This window comes from Enhydra lutris, unplaced genomic scaffold (assembly GCF_002288905.1).
Source record: "Enhydra lutris kenyoni isolate GAN:26980312 unplaced genomic scaffold, ASM228890v2 scaffoldscaffold1, whole genome shotgun sequence".
Taxonomy (NCBI): Eukaryota; Metazoa; Chordata; class Mammalia; order Carnivora; family Mustelidae; genus Enhydra; species Enhydra lutris.
The window spans coordinates 30,328,809-30,352,158 of NW_019154085.1; positions in this window are offsets into that span (position 1 = coordinate 30,328,809).

Here is a 23,350-nt window from a genome sequence, read left to right on the forward strand (position 1 = left end):
ATGGAGAAAATTAGAAATCTGAAGTTTTATGTTTGAAAAACATAAAAGAATACTTGAATAAATGCAAAAATACATAACATTTCTTTAGAGATAGAATCAATACTATAAACACAGCAATTCTCTTTCACATTAATCTATAATAACAATGAAACCCCCAACCTAATTCATAATAGAACTTCACAAACTCATAAAACCTTTCTTTGGAAGAGCAAAGAGCCAAAATAACCATGAGAACCTTAAGAAGAAGGGAAGGAAAGAATTTGACATAACTGACACAAAGCTTACATTGAAGCTTAGAAATATAAACAATATGGTACTGACACAGAAATAGACAAACAGATTAGGGACAGAAGAAGAGTACCCAGTAACAGATTTACTCATACATGAGATAAGTTCTATGACACAGGTGGCACAAACATCTGTGGAAAAAGGATAGGCTACTCTCAAAAAAATTTAAAAAATGCCACCCATATTGAAAAAATAAAGTTAGGTCCATTTCTAACATAGAGAAGCAAATCCCAGATGGATTAAACTCCAAAATGTGAGAAGAGAAACTATTAAACATTTAGAAGGAATTACAGGAAGTATTTTTATAATATTGTGATACGGAAGGCTTTCTTAACATCCAAAAAACATAACTCCATTAAAAATCAGATTACATTTTAACTAATAGTTCTAACAAATTACATCATAAACAAGAAAAGGACACTGATTTAATAGTGATGGCAAATACCTAGCTGTTATTTAATTTTCTGTAAATGTTTGAAAAGACTCAATTAAAAATTAAAAAACAATAAAGACTAAAAATATTTCAGAGACTGTAGAATAAAGAACAGGGCAATGAACTGAAGATTATAAACTTGTTTTTCAACCTATTCCCTCCCCTCCACCCAGCTGCAGTATTATTTACACTACCTATAAGGACTTGCCTCTAGCTTCTTTCTAGTTCAGTTCGGGACACAATGTTACAACGATGCTGAGCATATTTGCAGCTGACTATAGACAGAATTATGACTAAGAAATACCTTTGCTCAAGCCCCTGGAGGGACTTTTTTCCCCCTGGCATACCATAAAGTATTTATTGGGTCTGTGACAAAATACCTCTTATAGGGTAGACATATACCACTTCCATAAGATGGCACTTAGTCACAGCATGCCAATTGACTTATGTATGTTGAAAGTGTCCATACGGTGGTAATCTAGTTTGTGAATTTACACAAGCAATTCCCAGGGCGGTTTGGTTGTGGCTTTCTTGCTGTGGCCCTTCCACTTGGCCTCACCTTATTTTGCAATTACCCAAAGCTGCCAGTCCACATATTCCTACGTATGGTAAGTGGGTGAAGACCTCATTCTATCAATTCGTTTTTATTACCTGAGGTCCTTTTCCTAGAATACTGGCTTTCCTTGGTGGGAGGGGGGTCAGATTAGATTAAATTTGCATATTACTTGGTCACTAGATTCCTGATGCCACAGGAAAGCTGAGTTTATTGTAACATGTGAAGAATATTAAAGCAAGCCTGATTTGAGCTGCCCTCTTGCCATGTGAGTGTACCCACTGAGGCAAGGGAATGGGACTGTAAGTTTATGTTCTGTCATGGGGAAATGACCCCAAGTACAAAGTCAAGTCTAACACCAAATTTAGTTCAGGATGTAATTGGATAAATACTGACTTGAGAAATAAAATGAAGCCATATGCCATTATATGTAAAAAAGAGTAAAAAAGTGTTTTAATTAAGCTATGTAGCTCACAGTGGGTTTTCAGTCAAAGCTGGACATATTCACTAGCTGTTTGAAGTCTATCTTGATAGTTTGATTTGGGGGGCTTTTTGGAAGTACAAATGTTAAAAGGTCTTTCAACTTAAAATACTGATTCCTGAAATTCTAAATTCACTCATTAGCTCAAGGATTTGATCACTAATAAATGCAATAATCCATCAACCCCACCAGGTACTATGTGGTGGACATTACCAGTGCTCTGCCCTCACCTCCTTTCTATGCTTCCTTCCTCTGGCTGTGGTCTTCATTTCCAGTGACCTGAACCAGAACCTTTGGAAGCCATGTTGTCCCCCTGGGTGTCCAGAGAGCTAGAAGTGCCTGAACTTTGAGGTCCTACTCCTGTCCTTCTCCTTGGTGGCCCTCTGCCAATCACAGCCAGGGGTGGGACTTTGAAAGGCCAACTCCCAGCTTCAAATAGGATGAGGGTGATTCTAAGGAGTAACCTCCTCTCCAAAATTTGTCCATACAATCAGACTTCTTCCTTGTTCCTGTCCTGCTTTCCTTACAATTTTAGTGGTTTTCCTGGGAGTACTTCCTTAATAGGACACTTGCTGTGACATCTTTATCTCAGCATCTGCTTCTGGAGAACCCAACAGAATAGGTGGATGATTTATTGAACCTTTCAAATATGGGAAGGAGAACCAAGGGGCCCTGAGCACTTGAGCTGCTAACACTGAATCCACCAAGGGAAGAGGGAGTGGGGTGGAAAAGAGAGAACTAGATCCTTAGTAGAGGGTCTGGGTGTTCAAAGAAAGGACTGAGCCATGTTACAGGTTTGCCTCTAGACAATCTTTAAGTGGTTGGATGATTTCCTCAGTTCTTTGATTTGTTTTTCTTGTGAAGACAGCCATGGTATTCCTTGCTTGAAACTATGTCCTTCCATTCCTCTGCCCTACCTCAGAATGATCTTCATATGTGAGTTTAAATAAATACACGTTTGCTGTTTCCTCCAGAGACAGACTTTACAATCGCTGGCTCAGTAGGCTACTTGGAAACATGTCTCAGAAGTCATCTGGTTTTGGGAAACATCCATGTTTTATACGCATGTAAACTCTCTCCCAGTTAAGAATCTAGTCATCCAAGGAACACATTATGGGCTTTGGCCCACTTGAAGAATTCTGTCTTTGTTTATAGATACATATATAGTAAAAGTTAAAAGCATGACTGGAAATGATAAACACCAAGTCAAAATGGTGGTTACTTCTTGGGAAGGAGGGAGAGAAATGTGACTGGAGAAGGGCTTATAAGAATTCACATATATATGTATCTCGGATGCATATATATATATATATATATATATATATATTTATTTATATATTTATTTATTTTCTGTGAGGTCAAAAATATGATTTATTCTTCAGTTGTGGTTTCCTAAAATTTGTGCTTCTTGTTGAATTTTTGTTGATATATGTACACTAAAGTACTTAAGTGAGTGATGACTATCAAAATGACCAAATTGTACCAAAGAACTTAAAACACTTTCAAAACTATTTTCTTGCTACGTATTTTCTAAAATTTCACCTAGAAGTCTAAAGATAATATAACTATGTTGATGTTAATGGTATGAACACTATACGATGTAAAATAGAAAAATACTGCACAAAAACATGTTATTTTCTCTGGGGCCTTCTTTTACTTCCTTCTTTTTTTTTTTTTTTTTTTTAACCATATCGCATTTAGTAATATTGTTTTCCTAAATGTCACATAGTAGTTCTTGTAGAAAGCAGTGCCTTTTGTTCTTTTGGTGTTAATGACCTTCAGAACCCATTCAGGTTACAATCTCTTTATCTTATTCATGTAGTCACCACATACAAATGTTTTCGCTTTGTTTGTCTTAATTAAACTGTCAGTGTTGTTTTTTTTTTTTTTTTAGTATCTGTTGCAGAACATATATATTCAGTTTAAGGTGGCTATACCATTTCCTTAAAAAGCATAGTCAGCATCTGCCCAGGAGGTAAGAACTCTTCCCCAAATTCTGAACGGTCTCAAGAACAACACTGTTCAATAGAAATTTCTGCACTGATGGAAATGTTCTTTATCTTTGCCATCTGGTATGGTAGCCACTAGCCTCAGGTGACTATAAACTTAAATTAATTAAAATTTAAAAAGATTAAGAAGTTTAGCACGCACTTCTGTTGTGCTAGCCACATTTCAAGTGTTCAAGAGATGTTTTGGGCAGCACAGCTCTAGAATGGAACCTCAAAGGACATATTTCACAGAACTGCAGATGGGAAAATGGAGGCCCAGGGTATTATTTTTTCTTGTTTTGTTTTGTTGTTGTTGTTATTTTAAGAATGGGGGAATTACATGGTGAAATTCATAGCTTGTGAGGAGATCAACATTTAGTTTTCTGATTCCCAGGTAACTGGGAATAAAATTGTTTTATTTCACTGAACATTTGTTCACCTAAAAAAATTGGATTCTCTTTTGGGGTTACTATGGTTAGAAAGATAATTTTATAAAATGTATCCTGGTGATTTTGCCTCGTGAAGATCTCTGCTTGAAGGAACATCCCTATTAGGCATCTCAACTCTTAAAATTTAACAACTCTTAAAATTCCAACTAAATTCCTGATTTACTCTGTGAACCCACTTCCTTTAGAGTCTTTCTATCTGAGTGAATGGAAACTTCATTAAGTCAAATGTCTCACCTCCCTACTTTCTCTTACATCCCACATTCTAATCTTTGGGATATACGGTTGGGTCTACCTTCTAGGTATCTTGAGTCTACCCACTTGTCACTAGTGCACTGTGATCCCTGTGGTCCATGTGACCATCAGCTCTGTTCTGCATTATTGGAAAGCCTCCTAAGTGTTCTCCCTATTTCCATCTAAATTCTCTCTCTCTCTCTTTTTTTCATTTCCATATAAATTTTTAAGCAGGTGGCATGATTGGCTCTTATCTTTTCTTAATTTTGTTTAAGTAGTTTAGAATTGTTGAAATTTAAAGTCCTGAACTTTAACCTTTTTTTAGTGATTATTTCTCTTTGGGGATTATTTTATGGCCACTTCACACTTCACAGTCAAGGCTTTGTGACTTTTATATCTTTTGGTAAGGAGAATGTATTCTCTTATTAGATATTATCTTTCTTTATGGAGAACCCATAGAAAATCAGGCACTGAGCTATAAATTTTTAAAATAACATTTAATGATCATGTTAATCTGAGAAGATAGGCATTATATCCCCATTTTACTGAGAAATCTCTAAGGAACAGTTCCCAGCAAAATTTGCTTAATTATCTTGGGCTTAAGGGTTTTTTTTTTGTTGTTGTTTATGTGTGTGTGTGGTTTTTTTTGTTTTTTTTTTGGTTTTTTTTTTTTTTTTTTTTACCAAAGATGGACAGAAAGTTGTCTTTCACCAAGAGATTCTAAACCAAAACTGAGCCATGGTACATCAATAAAACAAATCCTTGTTCACTTTGGGATTATGTGTACAATGTTTATTCAATGTGCAGAGCTAATTTAGAGAAGAATAAGGCTGACCTTATCCTCAAAAAACTTAAGTTCCAGTGGCAGAGATAGAAATATATACAACTTACTTTAACATAATGCATAAAGATCTGATGTGTGTGTTTAGGTCATGTCAGAAGACTAAGCAGCCATTAATGTCCATATTATGGAAAAATAATTACAGAAATGATTCTAAATCAGAGTTCATTTACACTCACATTGTGAAAGAGAATCATTTGCCATTTTAACTAAAATGTTATGATTTGATAACAGGTGTTGAAATAGAAAACTGTTAATAGGATCTGGGTCCCTGCCATAAAATGTAGAGGTTATGGAAATTTAAACACAGTTTACATTTTCTCTATGGCACTAAAACATTTTTGAAGGCAAGAAAATCCTTTCCCTTAAAACAACAAGTCATTTGCCTAAAGAAATGATATGTGAACAGAATTCTTATTCTAAACTGTTCTTTCCTGTGTAGATGAATGTGGACATTCATATTTTAAGTGGTGACATGTGTATCTCTGACCTATTAGTCTATATCTCCTCTCATTTCTTTGCTCTTTCTGTTTTAATATAAGCTCCCCCCCCATTAATCTATGTTTCTTTTTTTTTGTACCCTCTTGCCTGACTTCTTTTAACATACTACCCAAAGTTAAGTGTAGATATCTATATTCTTAATATTTTTGAACAGAAGCTAATACTTTTAGTTATACTGGTCTATTTCTCATGTTCTTTTCATGGGCACGTTTCAGATAGTCACACGCTTTTTCTCGTCCCCTCATTTCAGCCTGAATTTCTCAAGTTTTTGCTGAATCCCAGGTCTTTCCTGAGATCAATGTGCAGTAAACTTCCCTTTAGGATTTGTTGATCCATTCTCACCAAGCCCACTGATAAATGCTGGCTTAAAACTTATTTTCTACTTAAAGAGAATGAGTTTAATTAGTTATATCCAAAGTGGGAGCTGATATCAATGCATGTATTATTTCATGTTATGAAGATGGCTCATGATAAGTTTTGTGCCTTTGGAGGCCATTCACAGAAATTGTCAGTGTTTTCACTAATTTTATGATTTGTTTCTTTTTGTACCAAGAGGCTCACTGGATATGCATATAAAAGGAATTTGAAAAAAGAAATAAACTGCAAATATCCAAGAGAGTTATCCAGTAGAAAAATAATTTTTTTTTTGTGAATGATATACAAATTTACATTCGGGTTTCTTAAAAATTATAATGATTTCATAGCAAATTAAAAACTGGATTTAATAGATACGCAATATTTGGTAATGTGTAAAGAGATGATATTGACTTCCAACACAATATATCCTGTTGAAAGTGATAATTGATTTGGGCTTTTTAGCCTTCTGATCACAGATGAAAGCAAGCATTATGATAGCGACAATAACGTTCATTAAATTCAATTACTCCCCTCCATTTCCTAGCTTCTGCTGTAGTTGGTATGGGATCATAGGATCAGTTCTGGCCAATGTCCTGTGAGTGAAAGTAATCCTTGTTACTGCAGATTTGAGGGACTAAGGGTGAGTTATCTGTGCTCTCTCCCCTGATGTGACAACCCTGAACATCATGTGTTGACATGGTGACATTATAAGATGATGAGTGTCACCAAACCAGAGCCCTTGGTAAATGTGGAACAAAGCGTCCCTATGCTAAGTGGGTAGTATGAGCAATTATCTTAGTTTGGGCTGTTATAACAAATACCAAGACTGGGTGGCTTAAACAACAATGAAAAATTATTCCTCACAGTGCCAAAACCTGGAAATTCAAGGTCAAGGTAAGGGTAGATCTGGTGTCTGGTGAGTGTTTTCTTCCCAGTTTGTGGATGGCTGTATTCTTACTGCATTCCCACTTGGCTGTGAGACATCATCTTTCTTGTGTCTCTTCTTATGAGGGCAGTAATTCTATTGATGGGAACTTTACCTTCTTGACCTAATTACCTCCTCAGCACCACATGTCACGCTGGGGGATTAGGATCTCAACATATAGATTTTGGGGAAACACAGACATTCATATCAGCAATATAGAAACCTTTATAGCAGGGAGTCACTGAGATTTGGGGTGAATTTGTTACCCAGCATTACCTTGCTTAATATAAGTACCTTCTGCAAAGAAATAAATCTTGTTGCCTGACTTTTTTTTTTTCTTAAGATTTTATTTATTTTTTGAGGGAGAGAGAGCATGAGCACATGAGAGGGGCAGAGCGAGGAGGAGAGGAAAACTTCTCACTGAGCAGGGACTCCAACATGAGGCTGGATCCCAGGACCCCGTGATCATGACCTGAGATGAAGGCAGATGCTTAACCGACTGAGCCCCTCAGGCATCCTGATGCCTGACTTCTTTCAAAATACTACATAAAGTTAAGTGTAGATATCTGTCATTGAATCAGAGTGCATGTCCTTTTGCATGGAAAAGGGAGAGGACCATGATATCTGAACTAGTAGTAATGTCATTGCCAAAGGATCTGGTCTCATCTTCATAGCTTATAATGGTGATGAAATTAATAAGGAAAAGCCAAAAAAGGGAAAGCTATGAATATAATGTATTTTCCATTTGATTTTTCTTCCTTTCTAAATATACTACACAGATGTAAAGGCACCTGGATGTGCTAGAACAAAAAATTGTGACCGTCTAATGTGGAAATTCAACATATTAACATGTAAAAATGCAATGGGATCCATTTCCCTGCAGCTGTTTCTGATATACAGTTTATTGTCTATCTCAATTAGAAACTCATCTTTTGCAATACCATTTCCTTCCCTGTGGTTGATTTGATCAAACATCCTATTGTTTAAGCCAAAAACATAGCTTTACCAAATCAGCCATAGTATTGTTCAAAACTCATCATTCATTACATTATTCTTCATCAATGCTTATGATACTAATATCTACAGAGGAACTGAATCTTAAATGAAGCTTTTCAAATCCACTTGACTAGTATTCTGTAAACAGAGTTTTCTTCCTTTTAATTTTTTTGAAAGGAAAGCAAGATGATTCCGTATTGTATGGGTCATGACAATACCAAACAGATGCAAATAAATATTAAAGTAATATATTTTAGTGTTGGATCACAGCCCAAATTCTTTACCCTAGAAAATTACATAAATGCTCTAGTGCACATGTGGTTTATATTTAAGGTGTAATGAGCTGTTCAAATAGAGAAGGGCAGGCAACCATATTAAAAATAAACATCAAATTTTAACAAAGACACATCCACTTAGTTTGCAAATAGCCTTAATAGTTTCAGTTTATTGTAGCTACTCCAGCATACATCTTTGGTTGAAACCCAGTTTCCAATTTCAGAGTCTCCCATTGAATCTGGAAAGGTTGCTGTTTATAATTCTTTTATGGAATAATTGTTCATTTGTGATCACTTTGTCAGAGTGATGAGAAGGTAGAAATAAGAGTAAAAAAGGATAGCACGTGGTATATGAATAGTTAAAACTGTCTCAGTGAATCAAAAGTCAGTCTCAATCTACTTGTGATATGCATCATCATAGCACCTCACTACTAACTAATATTACTAACCTTCTATGGTTTCGGTTATCAGCATGTTACACAATATTATTTATAAAGCCTGAGGAGAAACAATAGGTGAACTCAGCTCTGACCACGTTAGGTTTAAAATACCTGCAAGACATTTCAAATGCTTATAACACACACACACACACACACACACACACATCCCTCTCCTTTAGCATTTGCCTTCTTCTCTGCTTATAATGACAAATCTACCTTGTTTTTGTTTCAGTAAGTGTGTCCTTATAACCTGGGAAATGATTCAATTCTCAGCCCAAATAAATGGTAGGGTATTGTCTTTGCAAAAGATCTAAAGTGTGATCTATGGTTCCAATAAATCCCTATGTTCCACTCTGTAGTTTATAAACGTTGACCCTCCTTGGGGTCTTCTAAGTTTCAACCAATAAAATGCCAACCTGTCTTGAAATAAAACAGTTATGTCAAACTTTACATTGCTGAGGGTCCAGTCATAGATAACTTCATCTCCGTTTTTGCTTGCGAGGGACTGGGGGAACAATTGTATCATTTACTTGGACTAACTGATGAATAAGCAGGCAAAGATGATTTTGAGTGGCAGGTTTCCAAGTTTTCAAGAACACTATGATGAACCTAAGTGAAAAACTAGTTCCAACTAGTTCCAACTAGAAAAACTCTCTCTAGGTCATCTAGCACCAGTCAGTGCATTTAATTAGATCACCAAATTAGTTGCCGACCCCTATATTTTTATGTTGGTATGGTCGTTAAGGTAAGCCTGGATTTTCTATAATATCAAAATGATTTCAAATCTCTAATTAGGTTCTTATATTTCTTGTAGATTTTTCTTTCTAAAAACCAGATGCTACTTTTACCTACCTTTTGAGTGAGACTTTCCCCAACTATCTTGAACTTCTCTGGTTTCTAAAACCTACAATAAAAAAACTCATAGAAAAAGATTTAAATTAAAAAAAAAGTTAACATGGAATAAAGATTAGTCATTCACCTAAGATGAATTTAACATCTGGAATTTGCTTGGACCTACTTTCTGTAGGCTAGGTCACGGAAGGGTTTTACAGAAAAATGGATTTGGCCATCCTGGGGTTTCTTCATGGCATATCTGACTCTTCAGATGTCCTATAAGTAGTTGCACTGTCTTAAGCAGGAAATTCCATTATTCACCTTCCCCAAAACCCATGACCTTTTGAGATATTTGCATTTTGCAAAGAGGTGGAAGCTGTGGGGCCACCAGACAGGAGGTTGGAAAAATGCCTGAAAGAGGTCAGTTTAAAGTACAGTCAGGAAAACAGAAAAATAAGAATCTCTAGAAGTTTTACGGTAATGTTGAAAAATTCATTTGTATCCGAGAGAATGGGAGAGAACTACCTGGTTATTACCTCGTTATTACTCGCTAATTTATTAAAACTATCTGACTGCTTGTGTCAAATTTCCATATTTTAAAAGATTTTATTTATTTATTTGAGACAGAGAGAGAGAGAGAGCGCGCGCGAACACACACACACACACACACACACGTGTGCACATGTGCACACGCGCGAGCATGAGTGGGGGAGGGTCAGAGGGAGAGAGAGAAGCAGACTCCCTGCTGAGCAGGGAGCGCGATGTGGGGCCCAATCCCAGAACCCTGCAATCATGACCTGAGGCAAAGGCAGACACTTAACCAACTGAGCCTCCCAGGCACCCCTCAAATTTCTATTTTTTTAATTGCTAAAGTAATGTGTGCATTGAAAAAATTCCAATAAGATCTAAGTGTATGGAGTTAAAAAATACTGTTCTTTATTCTACTTTTCACTTTTAAGACTCACCTCTCATCCTCATTTTAGAAACTATCAAAATTAAAGAAAGTATATATTCTATAAACTTATCAGTGTTGATATCCTTAGAATGAGGTAGAAATGCAGACTCTCAGGCCACATCCTGGATATATTGAATCAGAACCTGTATTTTAGTAAGATGATTTACATGCCTATTAAAGTTAAGAAGCATTGTCCTATAACACCATACACACACACACACACACACACACACACACACATTTATATTTATATTTAACAGCAAAAAATTAGAAACAGCAGAAATACCCCTTGGTAAGGAATGGATAAATAAATCATAATACAATCATAATGTGGAACATGATATAGAACAATATTTTTCTTTTAGTCTCACACATTTATCATCCAGCTGATGCTTTGGGGTTTTTGTTTTTATAACACAAAGGCCCGACAATGTTATCCTAAATGGGAGACTATCTACAGAGATGCTCTTTATATCATTTAGGGATAGAAGTGTCCAGAGTCAATTTTTTAAATCACCTTTTTTTTTGCAATTGTATACATAATGACTGTATACCTGGTAATTCACAGATTATGTAATATATAATAATATGTTATGCAATGATTTTAAAAGGTGCTATATTAGAGGAAATCCAGTACCTCTCTTGGGTTTATCACTTCTCATCTTGGCCCAGCTCCTTAGCTGGTCAAGTACTATGAGGTTTGCTTAGTTCAAAAGGAGTCAATCTGTTCCCAGATGCCTCCTTGCGAAGGAAGCAGGATGTATGATGAGTGCTTTAGTGGAGCCCTTTTTTCCCATCCTTGCTTCAGTTGTTGCTATGCCATTGTTCAATCAGATAGCTCCTTGCTGTCTAATCTATCTTGTCCATAATTACAGAGCTGCCCCTATACTAGATCAAAAGTTGTCTGGGCCACAGGCATCTTAGCAGGGCATTTTTGCCCACTTACATGTGGATTCCCAGGATTCTCTTCAAGATTCAGCTCTTGTTCCTGGAGATCATTTACTATGCCTCAGTGACTGCTTAGGAAGAGCTTTCCATCTAACTACACAATGTTCCATGCCTGTGTATTTGTAGATCAAACGTCTACAAGAAAGAATAGCAAGAGAGATACTTCAACTCACTGGTCCCCAACACTGAATCACCAGGGGAGTTTTATATAATGTTGTCACCCAGGCCTGGCCTCCTGAGATCCAGATCTAATTGGGTTATGTGTGAGAACATCTCAAGGTAATTTCATTTAATGATTGCAATAACTGGAGAGAGACAGGGATGAAGAACTTAAAAGCCCCTGAGTGAAAACCAGGTCCCCTACTTAAAAGCCCCCTGCTATTGTACTATTCATTTTGTTTTTGTTTTTGTTTTTGTTTTCCTGAGGGGCTTGAAGTTCAAGCAGTAGAACTCAGCTGAGTTCTACCCCTCCACCAGTATGAGTATGGATATGATCCTCTTAATGTGTCTTTTGTGGAGTGGGGCTCTGAGTGACAAACAACGTATCTGACGACCTGGAAGGGTGTAGATTCCCCATTCTGACCACAGTGTGAGACCTTTAGACACTCCTGTTGGGAAAGAGGAAAAAGACTGCAGTGTTCGATGTTTTTTCTTAAAATGTGAAGTTAATGGAGCAGCCTGACTAATATAATGTATTTATTTTTATCTATAACATACAATTTGAAATGTTAGAATGAATTTTAAATTAGCTGCAGTAAACAGCAAAGAAATGTACCAAAATCATTCTAAGAAAGGTTTTTTTTTTTTAATAACCAGAATAATTTTTCAATTTGATATGGAATTCAGAAACCAGTAGAAGGAGCTATTGTTGGATGGTTTATATATATGAATAGATGCTTTTGGGACAGGATCTGTGAGCACTGGAAGTGGATTACTAAGCCATTTACAATTCATTACTGAATTGTAGGTATTCATATCCCTTCCATTTTTATCACATCTTGAGGCCAAGAATCTTTTAAAAAGGTCATTTAGCTTTCAGAAAACTATGAATTATGGTGAAAGCATTGCTCTTTCTCTGACTTTAATGTGCTCATTTGGAGAAAAGTTACAGGAAAATACTTTTGCTTAAGCTCCGAATCTGACCCTTCTGCAATCTCTCACATAAAATAACTTGTCATTAATGACTTCTTATATTCTCTGTGCTCGTTGCTGATTACATAAATATTTTCTTAACTGAAACTGGCATGCAGAGTAAAAGGATGTTTGTCATTTTTAGAATTGTAATCAAATTGTAAAAACTCAGATATTGACTCATCAGAACAACTTAAGATAGCTTTGGAGTTCTTGAATCAATCAGAGTGGGGCAGGCAGGGGAATTTTTACCTGGTAAATGTCAAGTACAGAAGATGGAGACATTCAGTTTTCATTCCAATAGGAATGAAGTAAAAGGTTGACCTGTTGTCTGATTGATTGACTTCTGAGGGATACTCAAGATGAGGATCTGCTAATGATCAATATAATGTAATAATAATACAGCAAAAAACCTGCTATAAAAAACGTCAAGGATTTAAGCCTAATACTTCACTAACTAGGTGCTAACTATTTATTTCTCATTTCATTTCTATTCCTTAAGAAGTAAGAGAAGGGATTAGGATGTAACATGATAGAGATTTGAGGATGGATAGAGCTGATGTACATTCAGCTTATTTGAATATCTTGGAACAACCTTGTTCTTAATAGTCATTACACAATTATCTGGTTGTCTTTGTGTGTAATTCTAGAATTTGATCATATGAAGATCATAATCATAATCAGATTAAAGAGAACATTAAGAAGGGGAGGTTGACAGCATAATAGTTATTGGAAGCTGAGTCCAAACCAGGATCTTCTGGTCAAATGATAGCTTAGCCAGGAGTTGTGATCTGTGGTCATCTTGGCTTATGACTGTTACATTTCATAAAATGAGTATCTAGGAATATTTTGCTTATAATGAACATTTACACTGGAATATTTATTATGGAAATTTTTTTGCATGATAAATCAATAGTGAAATTGCTTAATTCCCATTGATCTGTGGCTAAATGGAAAGTGGGCCAGAGGTGGAGATATGCACATAGAAGAATCTTGAAGCTTTCCCTGTTCTGTGGGCTGGCGATTCACACAGAATGGTTTCTGCACACTAGTTCTCTCCTTCTCCTGGGGCTCTTCTATCTCTGGAAGTGTGAGACACGCTCAAGGAAAGCATAAACTTTTATGATTTGTAAAGATCCAAGTTCAATAAAGTCAATATACTCTACTGAAGAAGAACAGTAAATCTTAACTGAGTTTCTATTAATTATTAATGAAAAATGATTAATAAACTCTCAGGTGTCAGGTTTGTGAATATTTTCAAATTACATTTATCTTTTTGGAACATCTTACAGTGAGTAAGAAAGAGTAGTTCCTTTAAATAATCTATTACTGACATGAATGAGAACTAAAAATCAGTGAAGGTAGGTAAATGCAGTGATGGTGTTCTTGTAGAATTTTGTTAAGAGTCAAGCAAGCTAGGAATCCCGGGCTTGCCCAGCTGGAAGAATATGAGACCCTTGATCTCAAGGCTGCAAGTTCAAGCCCCATGTTGGGTGTAGAGATTACTAAAATAAAAATAAATAAACTTAAAAAATAAGAGTCAAGCAAGGTAAATATTCTATGAGGTCAGAGAATGAACAAAAGAAGCCATGAATAGCACAAATCCCATACCTCTCAGCTCTAAAGACTCATTCTTCATAAACCACTGTGCAGGATGATAGCTGGCCTGCAGGGGGCAGAGCACAGATGTTGGCCCCAACCAGAGCTGTAGAGGTTTGAATCCTGCCTCTCACAAGTACCAACAATGTAATCTTAGGTTAATCAATATTCTACGTCTTAGTTTCAACTGTTAGGTAGTGGGGAGGACAGTAAAATTAAAATAATGTATAGTCAATCCTCACTATTTGTGGATTCGGTATTTGCAAATTTACCTACTTGGTAAAAATTGTGTGTCCTCCCCAAGTCAGTCTCAGCTGCGTGAGTGGTCATTTGTGAACATGGACACTCGTGGAGTGGCAAAAAATGTTGGTCTCCAGATGTGGGTATTCCCAGCTGATATTGAATAGGGTGACCAGACATTCTGCCTCTTGTTTTGGTCCTCATACTATAAACAAGTGTCCTTATAGGGGTACATTGAGTACCACATTATTTCATTTTTCTGTTTTTGTGTTGATGATTTTTCTGTTACAAAGTAGCGGGCAAACACAGTGCTGAAAGGCTAGCTAAGAGTTCCTCAGCACAGGAAGGCTATGATTCACTTTGTGAGAAAATATGTTTGTTGGGTAAGCTTTGTTCAGGCATGAGTTAGAGAACTACTGGCTAAGAGTTCAAGGTACATATTAAATAAGTATATATTAAATATTTTACATTTATTATTGTATATTAAATAAGGTATCTTTAAGCAGAAATACACCAAAACAAGGTTATGTATTGATTGGCTGAGGAAAATGTTGCTACCAGAGGTTCATAGGTACTTAACCCTGAATTTCCCCTAGGACCAATGGTTCAGTACCATTTTATGCCTTTTTTTTTCCCTTTCTTCCAGACTGGTGAATTCAATGAGACATATGATAGAGATCACAAGCCTTGTATCTTTCTTTCTTTCTTTTTTTTTTTTTTTAAATCAGAATATAATTGATATATAATGTAGTATTAGTTTCAGGTATAAACCATAATGAGTCTGCATATATATACACACATATATATTGCTCAGTGATGTAATTAATCTAGTTAGCATCTATCACCACAGAGAATTATACATTTTTTTCTTGTGATGAGAACTTTTAAGATTTACTGTCTTAACAACTTTCAAATATGTGATATAATGCTATTAACTGTAGTCACCATGCTGTACATTATATCCCCAGGATTTATTTATTTTATAATCTGAACTTTGTAACTTTTGATCCCCTCTGCCTACTTTGCCCACCGCTGCCCTGGGAACCAAAAATCTGCTCTATGTATGATTTTCGTTTGTTTGTTTTGATTTCACATGAAGTGAGATCATGCAGTATTTGTCATTCTCTGTCTGATTTACTTCACTTAGCATAATGTGCTCCTGGTCCACATGGTAAGATTTTCTTCTTTTTCATGACTGAGTACTATTTCACCACACATGTATACATATATTTAACACACACACACACACACACACACACACACACACATCCATCCATACATGTACATAGGCATTCATATCCATATATATATCTATATATATGTAGATATATATATGGATATATGTGTGTGTGTATTACGTTTTCCTTATCCATATATCCATTAGTGGACATTTATGTTACTCAAGTTGTTTCCATGTCTTGACTATTGTAAATAACACTTCTATGAACATAGGGGTACAGATATATTTTTGAGTTAGTGTTTTTGTATCCTTTGGGTAAATACCCAGAAGTGGAGTTGACAAATCATGTGGTAGTTCTATTTTTAATTTTTCCAGGAACCTCTATGCTATTTTTCATAGTGGCTGCACCAATCACATTCCCACCAGCAGTGTAGAGGGTTTACTTTTCCCCACAGCCTTGCCAGAATTTGTTATCTCTTGTGTTTTTGATAATAGGTAGCCATTCTAACAGGTGTGAGGTGACATCTCATTGTGGTTTTGATTTGCATTTCCCTGATGATTAGTGATATTGAACACCTTTTCATGTACTTGTTGGCCATTTATATATCTTCTTTGGATAAATGTCTATTCAGACCTGTTGCCCATTTTTTAATCATATTGTGTTTTTATTACTGACTTATATGGGTTCTTTAAATGTTTTGAATATTAACCCCTTATCTGATAAATGATTGGCAAATATTTTCTTGCATTCAGTAGGTTGCCTTTTAATTTTGGTAATGTTTTCCTTTGCTATGCAGAAGTTTTTTAGTTTGATGTAGTCACACTTGTTTATTTTTGCTTTTGTTGACCTTGCTTTCAGTGTCATATTTTAAAAATCATTGATAAGATTGATGTCAAGGAGCATATTGCTGATGTTATCTTCTGGGAGTTTAATGGTTTCAGGTATTACATGACCACCTTGAGTTGATTTTTGTGTATAGTATAAGAAATGGGTACAGTTTCAACCATTTATTGAGGAGACTGTTTTTTCTTCATTGCATGTTCTTGGCTTCTTTGCTATGTGTTAATTGACCATTTACATATGGTTTTATTTCTGGGATTTTTATTCCATTGACCTATGTGTCTATTTTTGTGCTACTACTATACTCTTGATTATTTTAGCTTTGAAATATAGTTTGAAATCAGGTAGCCCATGCCTCCAGGTTAGTTCTTCTTTCTCAAGATTGCTTTTGCTATTTGGGGTCTTTTGTGGTTTCATACGAGTTTTAGGATTGCTCGTTTTATTTCTGTAAAAAATGTCATTGGAATTTTTTAAAATTTTATTTTATTTTTTCAGTGTTCCAAGATTCATTGTTTATGTACCACACTCTGCTCCATGCAATAGTCCCCTCCTTAATACCCACCACCAGGCTCACCTAACCCCGCCTTCTCTCCTGTCCTAAACTCTCAGTTTGTTTCTCAGAGTATACAGTTTCTCATGATTTGTCTCCCCCTCCAATTTCCCCCAATTCACTTTTCCTTTCCTTCTCCTAATGTCCTCCATGTTATTCCTTATGCTCCACAAGTAGGTGAAACCATATGATAATTGACTCTCTCTGCTTGACTTATTTCACTCAGCATAATCTCCTCCAGTCTTTTCCATGTTAATACAAAAAGTTGGGTATTCATCCTTTCTGATGGAGGCATAATATTCCATTGTATATATAGACCATATCTTCTTTATCCTTTCATCTGTTGAAGGGTATCGTGGCTCTTTCCACAGTTTGGCCACTGTGGCCATTGCTGCTATGAACATTGGGGTACAGATGGCCCTTCTTTTCACTACATCTGTATCTTTGGGGTAAATACCCAGTAGTGTAATTGCAGGGTCATAGGGTAACTCTATTTTTAATTTCTTAAGGAATCTCCACACTGTTTTCCAAAGTGGCTGCACCAACTTAGATTCCTACCAACAGTGTAAGAGCGTTCCCCTTTCTCCACATCCTCTCCAACACTTGTTGTTTATTGTCTTCTTAATTTTCGCCCTTCTAACTGGTGTAAGGTGGTATCTCAATGTGGTTTTGATTTGAATCTCCCTAATGGCCAATGATCATGAACATTTTTTCATGTGTCTTTTTTCTTTTCTTTCTTTCTTTCCTTTTTTTTTTTTTTTTGTTTTGTTTTGGTAAGGATTGCATTAGATCCATACATTGCTTTGGGTAGTATGAGCATTTTAACAACATTAATTCTTCTATTCTATGAGCGTGAGATATCCTTCCATTTATTTACGTCCTCTTGAGTTTCTTTCATTTGTGTCTTATACTCTCCCGTCTTTAGGTCTTTCACCTCCTTGGTTAAATTTACTCCTAGATATTTTTCCTCTTTGATACACTTGTAAATGAGATGTTTTTCTTAATTTTTCTTTCTGATAGTTACTAGTGTATAGAAAATTTTTTTTAAAGATTTTATTTATTTATTTTACAGATAGAGATCACAAGTAGGCAGAGAGGCAGGCAGAGAGAGAGAGAGGTGGAAGCAGGCTCCCTGCTGAGCAGAGAGCCCGATGTGGGGCTCGATCCCAGGACCCTGGGACCATGACCCGAGCCGAAGGCAGAGGCTTTAACCCACCGAGCCACCCAGGCGCCCCTAGTGTATAGAAATTTAATTAATGTTTTATGTCGATTTATATCCTGCAAACTCACTGAATTTATTAGTTCTAACAGTTTTTTAGTGGAGGCTTTATGGTTTTCTATAAATAGTATCATGTCATCTGCAAATAGAGATAGTTTTACTTCTTTTCTGATTTGGATACCTTAGACATTTTTAATGTAGATATTTATTTCACACAAAAAAATTTTTAAAAACTTACCTAAAAGTCTCTGTTGTATTATTCAGGAGCTTCTCTTGCTTGGAACAATGGTTCTGTATTCCCTGTAACTTTCTAGACCATTACTGTGAATAATCAACTATATATAAATTATCTGCATGCTTTGAATTTAAGTCTATTTTCAAAACTGCAATTCCTTACATCCTACTTGGTGGACCTAGAATGTGACTGTGTGAACCTGGCTTCTTTCCATTTTAATCAACCTCCACCTGCCCCAACCCTATCCTGTAGCTTTTCTCACACAGTAAAAAGGATCATAAAAACAAAAACAAAAACAAATTATTAAGTATAAAATGTATGCCAAACACTTTGTTAAGAAAAAGATGCTCTAAATTTGTTTGGAGATTTTCTGGGAAAATAGAGATATAAATATCAGTTCACCATACATGGTCGTGCAATGATGGATTATGAATGAAATGTGGTGGTGGCATAGGAGTTGGACCACCTGAGTCTTTGGAAGAGAGTGGGGGCACAGTTCAGGGAGGGGTTAACATGATATGTACTATTTGCCTCGGGCTTAATGAATGTGACAGTGTTCACCAGGCAAACCAGATAAAACCAGAACAAGCAGTGAGAAACCTGTGTCCAAATATACAAGGTATAAATGAGTATCCTGTGGTCAGTGAGGCTGAAGTAGAATCTAAATTGAGGGAAGGGAGGGAAACCAGAAGGAAGTGCAGGGAATGCTTAGAGATGAGGCTAGAAAGAGAAGCTGACACTGTTTTGGGAGGACCAGCTATCCAGAATAATATAATGCAGACCTTCAGGCAGGTTTTATGATCATTTTTTTTAATGTGAAATAAACACCTATATTACAATGCTTAAATTGTAAATGTATGGCTTAAACCATGCTTTAAAGTGAATAGTCACAAAACCACCTCCTGGTTGAGGAAACAGAAAATTTCTATCTCCCTAGAAGCCTGTTTCTGCATATTTCTTTTTAACTGTGATCCTTTCCTTCCTCATTGAGGTAAACTCTGTTTTGACTTTCATAGTCTTTCCTTCCTTGGGTTTCCTTATGATCTTATCACCTATGGTGGTCAGAATAATGCCCACTCACCCATTTTGCAGTGTTCATGTCCTAATCTTCAATACCTCCTGTATAAAAAGTTTACCTTACATGGCAGAAGGGACTTTGCAGATGTCATTAAAGTAAGGATCTTGGGATAGACTGTCTTGGGATCATCTGGGTGGGCCCTATGTGATCCTAAGTGTTCTTATAAGTGAAAGCAAGAGATAGGGCAGTCAAAGAATGAGACGTAAGGACAGAAGTAGAGGTCAGAGTGATCTGATTACTGGAAGGGACCATAATCAAAGGAATGTAGGCAGTCTCTAAATGATGTAAAAAGAAAGAACAAATTTTCCCCTACTGCTTTCAGAAACAAACAAACAAACAAACAAACAAAAAAGTACCTTGGTTTTAGCTCTGTAACATCCTTTTCAGACTTCTGACCTCCAGAACTGTAGGATAATAAACTCATGTTGTTTTAAGCCACGAAGTTTCTGATTATTTGTTACAGCAGTGATATGATACTAATGCAGCCCCCTAGTGTGCATCCAAACACTACTTATTTTTTAACCTGCTGTAAGTGTTCTTTCTTGTCTGGCTGCTTCTTTTGAACTCTGTTGTTAAACCTGGGCCATTTTTAAGGCAGGTGAGTGATGAGTGACATGACTAGATTTACATTTTAGAAGTTTACCTTGACATCAGTGTTCTGCCAGTAGCCTGGGAAGCCAAAAGGCTGGGGTTGGTTGAGAACTGGCAAGAGGTAAATATAACAGGCTTGGCAAAAAAAAGTCAGAACCTAAAAAAAAGACAGTGCAAACAGAATGGAGGAAAGGGCTCAGGACAGACAGGGGTTTGGAACACAAAATTGTTAGGTATTGATGTCCGAAGTGATGTAAGGGATGAAAGAATAGCTAAGAATAATTCCAAGTGCTATAGCTTGGGCAGCTGTGATGGTGGAGTTGGTGAACATGGGAGGAACAGCTAAGATAAGGATAATATCTTGGGTTTGAGGTATTTGAAACTCACATTGGTGTATGTTCCAGATGTCAGAATGTTTCTCCAGTGGATAACATTCTTGATGCTGGGTTGACTTTCTTTTTAGGTCATGTAGATATAGAGACAGCAACAGAAACACTGATGAATGAATCCAGCCTTAAAATACAATGAAGATGTCCTACCTTATCTTCAGTAATGGATAATTACTTTGTTGTTCAATGGAAGTTAATTTCTACTCCCCCTTTTCTGCTCCTGTCACATAATAGGCCCAATTATATCTCACACTCACGGTGATATAATTAAATATCAGCCTTTGTAGAGGTGCATTACCAGAGTCGTCTTAGGCAGCTGATTTAGGCACTTGTCAGGTTTATCGCACAATAGATAAATGTTTTCTTCATGTAGCTTAATATAACAGGGTATCTGCCTCTGAATGGCAGTGTTTTCAGATAGTCCAGGCAAACAGTCCGTTTATCGTATCTGACAGCTTTATTGCTTTATCAGTTATTTGCTTAGAGAGGATTTTATTATATGTAAAATACTGACATAAATTATGGGGAAGAGAATTGATTTTTTATATAGGTTTGATTCATTTTTCATTGTTTGTATGTGCCAAGTTTGATACCACACATTTTCTCCTAGTGTATTTATTTGGTTTACAGGTTATTTCCCTATTCTACAAATGCTGATATTTAGTTCTCAATTTTTTTATTCTTGTGACTTCTCATCTTCTCCAACTAAGCCATATATATACTTAATAAGTAAAATATGGTTTATACATTTATAAATAAATTATAGAGCTAACAAAAATAAATGGACTCTAAGAGGAGTTCTAGGTAATTTGAAGAATTTTGCACTTCAAAATTGAGAGATGTGATGGCAGTTTTTCTCTTTCAAGTTGAAAGAAGAGTAGGAATAGATCCGGGCTGGGTAAGCCATGTAGATTACCAAGGTTAGGTAGATCCAGGGGTTTTCAACTTGAAAACTTGACAACTTGACAGCAGCCTGGAAGCCATTCTCATGGAGACTGGCATGTTGAGGTTGGGGCTGGAGGACGTATCTGCATCTCAAGCCAAATGGGGCTAGGAATAGGTAAAATGTGGTCAGTTGGTTAGAGAGGTTCAAATAGGCAGATACTGAGTGTGGAGACACAGAGAGTAGGCAACAGATTGCACAAATTCAGTCATAGAAGGTTGTGGCAGAAACTATTGTCAGCTTTTCCAGAGATTCTCTGATCTTCTTTACCAGTTTTGTGGACCCATGCTCTTCTGCTGAAACCTTCAGAGGATTGCCTTTAGGCTCTTGGAGTAGCTTCATCCTAATGGAGAGCCTAACACTATCAGATGGTACACCTCCAGGGGCAGTTACACATCCTTCCTGCCCCTCACAAGAATAGACAGGTGCAGGAGTACAAAAAGCCCACAGGCTTTGCCTTGATATAAGACAAATTCTGATGCATAATTTACTTTTCACAGATTCTTCCGAGATAAGGCTGAAACTGGATTTCATCTGAAATCATGCCATTCCTTGACTTCATTCCCTGTCTTATCCTGCTCTCCTAGTGCTGGCGCTAAGAACAGTTCTAAGAACAGTGATTTCTTTAACAACACTTGCATTTGAATTCTTGGCTCAGAGTCAGCTTGTGGGGGGGGACCTGCCCTAAGGTAGTTAGTAAACCAATAGCCAAGACAATAGGAGCAAGGTTATAGGAGCAAGGATAATAATGATTATGAAAACCTAAGCTAAACTTGAGTGATTCTCACTCTTTTCCATGTATGGTACTAATTGTTTTACATACAACTTTTCACTGAATTTTTTCAAGAGGCACATGGGATAGAGGCACTGTGGGAGACTGCCTTTCATTCCTGTTCTTAGCTTGGCAGACCACCTGCCTTTTCACCTCCATTATCATCACCATTTTACAGCTGAAAAAAATTGAAGCTTAGAGATATTAAGCAACTTGTTCAGGATTTTATGGCTAAAAAATATGAAATAAGGGTTTAGAGGGAGGTCAGTAAGACCAATATGGCATACTAAGAGTTGAATGTTAGATTTTGAGGCTATTTATTCTCATCTCTCTACCCTCAACCCCATCCCCGTCAGACAATGTCTGACTCAGACTCTATGTGGAGTGATACAGACTTACCTGCTGAATAGATGAACTCTTGGTATAGGAAACCAGGCTAATCATTTCAGTGATTTCAGTCAACAGTCTTGCAAATTTATCATCTTTTGTTTATAAGGAATGTTTGGGCCAAATCCAATACTATGGTTAGAACAAAATGATGGGAATGTTGCTTGGTATCTAGTAGACATATGTTAATTATATTGAATGACCACATGGAATGTGTGACTATTTTCAGGTGATTGATATATGTAATGTGGATAGCAAATGGAGGGTGAGAAAAATTTGTGTGTGTGAGGAGCAGTGAATGGATGGAAGCCTTGGATTTCCCAACCAGGACTGACCACTTGTCTCTGCAGGCAGCCTAGATGCCTGGGGCACTGGAACACCCACAGTCTGAAAGTATCACAACCAGAAGCTTTGTCATCATGTAAAATTTTTTGAATTTTTATACCCATAGTAGAAGAATAATAAATGGAGATTAAAAACTTAAAAATTATTTTATGGAGAACTTCAAGATGTTTTCTTATCCAAAGGAATGTTGTATGGTCGAAGAATGCTAGAATAAGTCATGGTATTTGGTTTCCTCATCTAATTCTACCAACACAGAAATGGTTAACCCTGAGAAAGCCAATTTTTATTTTTTTTTTCAGAATCTGGATTCCAGGGTTTCTTTGTAAAACCAAGTTAATAGGTAACATTTGGGAAA